Source organism: Parasteatoda tepidariorum, chromosome 9 (assembly GCF_982258835.1).
Source record: "Parasteatoda tepidariorum strain Cologne lab strain chromosome 9, Ptep-v5.0, whole genome shotgun sequence".
Lineage (NCBI taxonomy): Eukaryota > Metazoa > Arthropoda > Arachnida > Araneae > Theridiidae > Parasteatoda > Parasteatoda tepidariorum.
In genome coordinates, this window is record NC_141763.1 from 38134997 (window position 1) to 38140833 (window position 5837).

Here is a 5837-nt window from a genome sequence, read left to right on the forward strand (position 1 = left end):
ACCGCCTTAATGTTAGATAAGACTTCTGTGCATTTTTCTTCTATTTTTCTTATGTTTATTCTATAAATCTTTTTAAAAACAAAACAACCTGTTTATATTGTTTTCATATTGAACAATAATAAACGACAAAAAATGAGTTTTTTGACGTTGTTGAATTTATCCAATCAAAAAGAGGAGGTGACGCAATCAACAAACACACATGTAAAACTTTTGAAGGAAATGTATCCGGTGTTCGTGATGTTTGCTTTAAGTAAACAATTTAGTTCAGTACACTCGATTTTATTTCCTTTTGGCTATAATTTATGGATGATATTGATATTAAATGCGGAATGTATCTGACTAGGCCTATAAACTTTCAAATTAAATTTATTTAAAATTAATTTTAAATAATTAACAGAAAGTTCGTTTTTTAATTTATAAAACTAAAATCAATTTGATTTATTAAAATAAAATATTATAATAAAAATATGAATCACTATATAAATTTTTTATTTATTTATTTTTACCTGCAGTCTTCTCTGCATAGCAAAACCGGTTTTCCCATGTTAACTGATAGGGGAACTGTGTGTAGGGGAGAAACATTCTCCCAATTTTGCCCATTTCCTTAACCGCCAGTGGGTTAAAGTGCTCGCTCAGTTTGTAAAATGTGCATTCTAAGAGAGCTGCTTGTATATGTGATCGTGATATTGAAATTTGGAATTTATCCACTCTCGCTGTGCGGTACTATGCACTTGAACGAAAAATAAACTTTTTTTTTTAATATGAGAACTCTTGATTTATTTAGTCAAAATTTCTTAATAAATAAATGAAATTTTAAGTGCTCACTCAGTTTGTAAAATGTGTATTCTAAGAGAGCTGCCTGTGATGTGATATTGCTTTTTGATATTGTGATGTGCAACACTTGAACAAAAAAAGAATTATTTTATTTTTTATACTAGAATTTATAAAGAATTTGGGAGTTGAAAGAACTTATTTTTTCTCGAAACAGGCGAATATATATGTCAGCTGTCTCTTTGAATTTTTATAATTAAACGATTTTTCTACGAAGCACACCAACCAGATAAATCTTAAGATATGATTGTTTTAAATTCGAGTTTCGCTAATGAAGCCATTAGACTAATGAGACCGCATTTGGAAACTGAGTTAGTTTCACTAATTATATTTTTCCGTCTTTATGGGGGGAAATCATTTTAATATTGATTTTTTTTTCACAGCCGAAGCTATTAAAAAAACTTTGCTACTATTATTGCCTTCCATTAAATAGAATATGATTTCATAAAGATTTTATTATTAAATTCTATTAATAAACTGTAACTAAACACCAATATTGAATAAATAATCCCAAGAAATTGAAGTGATGGTAAGATATTACTTGATTAAAAAAATTATTCGATTCAAGGATATCGAAATTGGAAATAACAATCGACACGTTTCGGGTGCTCAAAAATGGGTGGCCATTGTCAAGACTCGTTAGACGTGAATGAGAAGAAGCAAAATTCATTTGAAATATAAAACGTAAAGATGCCAAAGAAAAACAGAATAAGGTAGATAGGTGCATTATTTAAGGCGCATTAGAGCTGCACAATGGGCTATTGGCTTTGGTAGCTCGACGACCTGCGCGCGAAGTCGAGCACTTTACGGTCGAACAGTTTTACGAGGACCGATACCGTTCACTCTCGGTCCTTAAGCAGGCTGATCAACGTGGTCATCCTCTCGCTTACTGACCACAGCCAGTGATTCTTGACTTCAATGTTCTACTGGGTACCGTATCTTTACGTTTAATCCACTGCGGGACTAAAAATAAAAATTTAAAAAAGTGGTCGAAAGTCGAAAATCTCTATGGGGATGTGGTGGAAGACTAAAGTCGTCAACAAGGGAATCAGCATTTACATAAATAAAACAAGGTTCCAGGGCATCAAGATGAGCTGATGCCCTGGTTGAAATAATTTCGGGATTGCTACAATTCCAATACTGTTTTTCATCTGATTTGACCCTCTCGGCCACTGTAGGTTCTTTTGTTCATTTTTTTTCTCTCTCGGCTACAGTGGTTTTTCCAGCTTTGATTCTCTAGATTATTTTTCCATTTTTCGTTGGCAATTTTACGTCTTCTAATTCAAATCACTTCCGTTTCGTCTCATACATGTCTGACAAGTCATGAAAATGAGCGCCTATTTTTGAGAGCTTGAAACATGTCGACTGTTATTTCTACTGTGCATATTTTTGAAAGGAATTGAATTTTTAATCAAGTCATAAAAACCAATAGTTTTTGTAGAATTTCTGAGTTTTATTTACTTTCAGGTTCCATTTTCACCTACTTACAAGTAGTGTTAAGAGTACTATTTTACCTCGACGTCAATAATTTATCCCAATTGGGTATACTATAGCCTACGTCACAGGTTGTGTTATTCCTACTAAATTTAACCCATGAACGGCATTTTCTGCGAGCCTAACTTCAAGCCACAAATAAACAAACGAAGTGTTTGATCGTTTAAATAGCAGCTCCGCCAGATTTTATTGCATTGTAAAGAAAAGTAATTGATATTCGATTTTTGATTAATAATTGATTTATGTGGATAGTGGCATAGAATTTAGCATTGCGTCATGGTAAATGTTATTCCTACTAAGTGGAAGTAGTTGTGTTTTTTTTATATTATACCCAATTGATTGGCATTCAATTGGGTAAAATAACCAAACTTCTAATTAAAATCTAAATTTTCTTAGAATTATGATTACTCGGTTGACATCAACATATAGTTTACTTTAGAGACTGTAGATATAGAGTTCTACCCAAATGATTTTCTTTAAAATAATTTATAGGGCGGTAAACTATTAAAAAATTTAATTTTGTCAAAATTTTAAAGCCTCAACACTAGAGAACGTGCACAAGTAATGAGTAATTTTTGGGAGGATTATGGTTTACTTACGTGTAAGTATTACTACATGTTAGGGTTATTTATTTGAACATTTTTTTAAATTATTTAAATTGGTAGTAAGATAATTTTTAAAAAAAAGTCAAATTTTAAAATTAAGAACTTAACCTTTAAAATGCCATTGCTCTTTTTCTTTTGAGCACTTTTTCTCTCTAACGGCGGTAGATTATTTTAAATTATTTTTGTGAGGCTAAGGCATTTGTGTACCAAACAAATGGAAATTTTGACCTGAAATTGTCTATTTCAATATTTTTTTAAAACTAAAGTGGTATTCACACTAGAAATTATCAGCTTTATTTACATCATTACAAAGTGTTGCACAAAAGAAACTGGGGATAGGTTAACACAATCCTATTCAGACCATCAAGTGCTTTATGGAATTATTTATTTGTCGCAGTGATCAAAATCGTATTAAGTCACATTCATTATATGAAAAAAAATAGCATTAAAGTATGCAGTTTACTACTACCAGGAAACATCTTTCGGTTAAAACAGAAAAAATTGGCACCCATGACCAGGTTTCCTTGTGTCATAAAAACTTGTAATAATGGTAGTAAATTTTAAGATGTGTTTAGATATCAGAGATGCCAACTGATCCGGTTTCAACAAAATAATTTAAAAAAACGGCGGAGAACTACAAACTTGCAGATTTCCGGTTTTTTTGTTAACTTTTTAAAAGGCCCGGGAAAAATATACTTGAGGGTGCCCCTTGGCTAAATTGGCGACTTATGTTTGGCGCTATTCCTGTTCGCACGGTAACAGGAATGGCGGCCAAAACATAATGATCTATATATATATTTCTCTTACACGGCACCAAAAAAAAGCCTCATTACAACTCCCCGAATGGCAACGTTAGAAAATCGACCAATGATTGCTGCTAAAAATGTCACATGGCAAATCTAAATGAGGTGGCTCAACATATAGCTCTTTTAAAAACGGAAACAATAACCAGAGTGAGCATTATCAGGTTGTTCAATTCAGATTCATGCCCTAAAAACATGATAATATTTAATTTAAACTGGCTCAACATATAGCGCGTTTAGAAACGGAAACAATAACCAGAGTGAGCATTATCAGGTTGTTCAATTCAGATTCATGCCCTAAAAACATGATAATATTTAATTTAAACTGGCTCAACATATAGCGCTTTTAAAAACGGAAACAATAACCAGAGTGAGCATTATCAGGTTGTTCAATTCAGATTCATGCCCTAAAAACATGATAATATTTAGTTTAAACTCAATTAGGAATTAATTAATTAATTGAAGTGAGAATGCTTTAAAAGGCCGCTGTTGAATTGATATTTTTCTACTGGGAGCTACCTAAACGTCTAAAAAACGTTTAAGTGTTTGTATTGAATGCATTGAATTTTTTTATATTTCGCGTTTATTTATGCATTGAATTTTCACTCTTTAAAATGCAGAATATTAGTGAAGCTGCTAGGGCTTTTGAACTTAATGAAAGAAAACGTGTTCGAAGAGCCCTAGAAAGTGTTGAGGAATGTTATGGAAGACGTAGGTTGCAGAGATCAAGTGCAATAATAACTGTTCAAGATGTAACAGTAGATGTCGAAGAGTATAATATTGGCTCAATGACGGAACAATGTAGTTATTGTAATGCTTACTTCTGGACCAAAGAAAGAAATTCTTCTGGAAAATATACGAAATGCTGCCACGATGGAAAAATTAATTTGCCTACACTAATGGAGGGTAGACTATACGTGAGGGTGACCCCGCCAAGTTGTGATCGCGATTGATCGCCAAGCTGGGTGATGTTGAAAACCAATCGTGATTGATTTAGATTTGAATCGTGATTCTGATTAGTTTAGAATTTAGAGTTGTTTTTAAATGAATTTTTAAATGTAATTTCAGAGATCCGTTAGTTCTACTTTGGATACCTGCTGGTAAGGTTATTTTTGCTTCTGGTACTAAAAATGAATACTGTCAATAAGATAAATCTTAAGTTTCTGTACGATTTGAATAACAATGGGAAAAAAGCAGTGATTGACTGGTGTATGAATGAAGGTTTAATTAGTAATAGATATAAATGTCCTGTTTGTGGGTTAATACGGCGTTCCGGGCAAACAAGTATGGCGCCAAACATAAGTCGCCAAGGGGCACCCTCAAGTATATTTTTCCCCTAATCGACATTCCCGAGTTGCTGCAAAAATTATTAAGTGATAATTTGATTGAGGCACGAAATTATCGAAATCATATCCCGGAATATAATTCTGCTCTTGCTTTTGCATCATTTGGAGCACACATAAAGCCACCTCCTGGAAATTTATTTTGCTAATATGTTTCTCATTTAGCTATTGTTTTGATTTTTTCACCATGTACAATCTAAATAGCTAATATACTTTTTTAAAAGCCAATAAGAACATTGGTAGAATTCTTCTACATAAGTACAATACTATGTCTTTGATGAGAAAATACTATGTCTTTGATGAGAAAATACTATGTCTTTGATGATAATATACTACGTCTTTGTGCTAGAACATTGTGTTCATTGGCGAGCGAGCGCAGCGAGCCACGGTTCACGGTGTGAACCACATAGGATCGCGCAGCAATTCTCGGGGGTTGGCGAGTGTTAACGAGCAGGGGCGGAGCCTCCTAGTCTATTATATATAATTCTCTTACGTGGCTCCCAAATTTTGGCTGTATTTCTTTTCCGCTGGTGGCAACAGTTTTCATTTTTAAAGAAGTACTTTGTACAACTAAATAAGATTCTTTTCACAACACTTAAATATTTACTTTATTTTCTTCATTTATAGAGAAAACAGTCGGCAAGAATTCTGTTAGGTTAAAAAACATTTCGCTAAAAAAATTACGAATTCTAAAAGAAATAAAAATAAACAACTTAAAAAATAAAAATGCTGTTGCCAGCCATAGAATTTTTTGAAAGTTA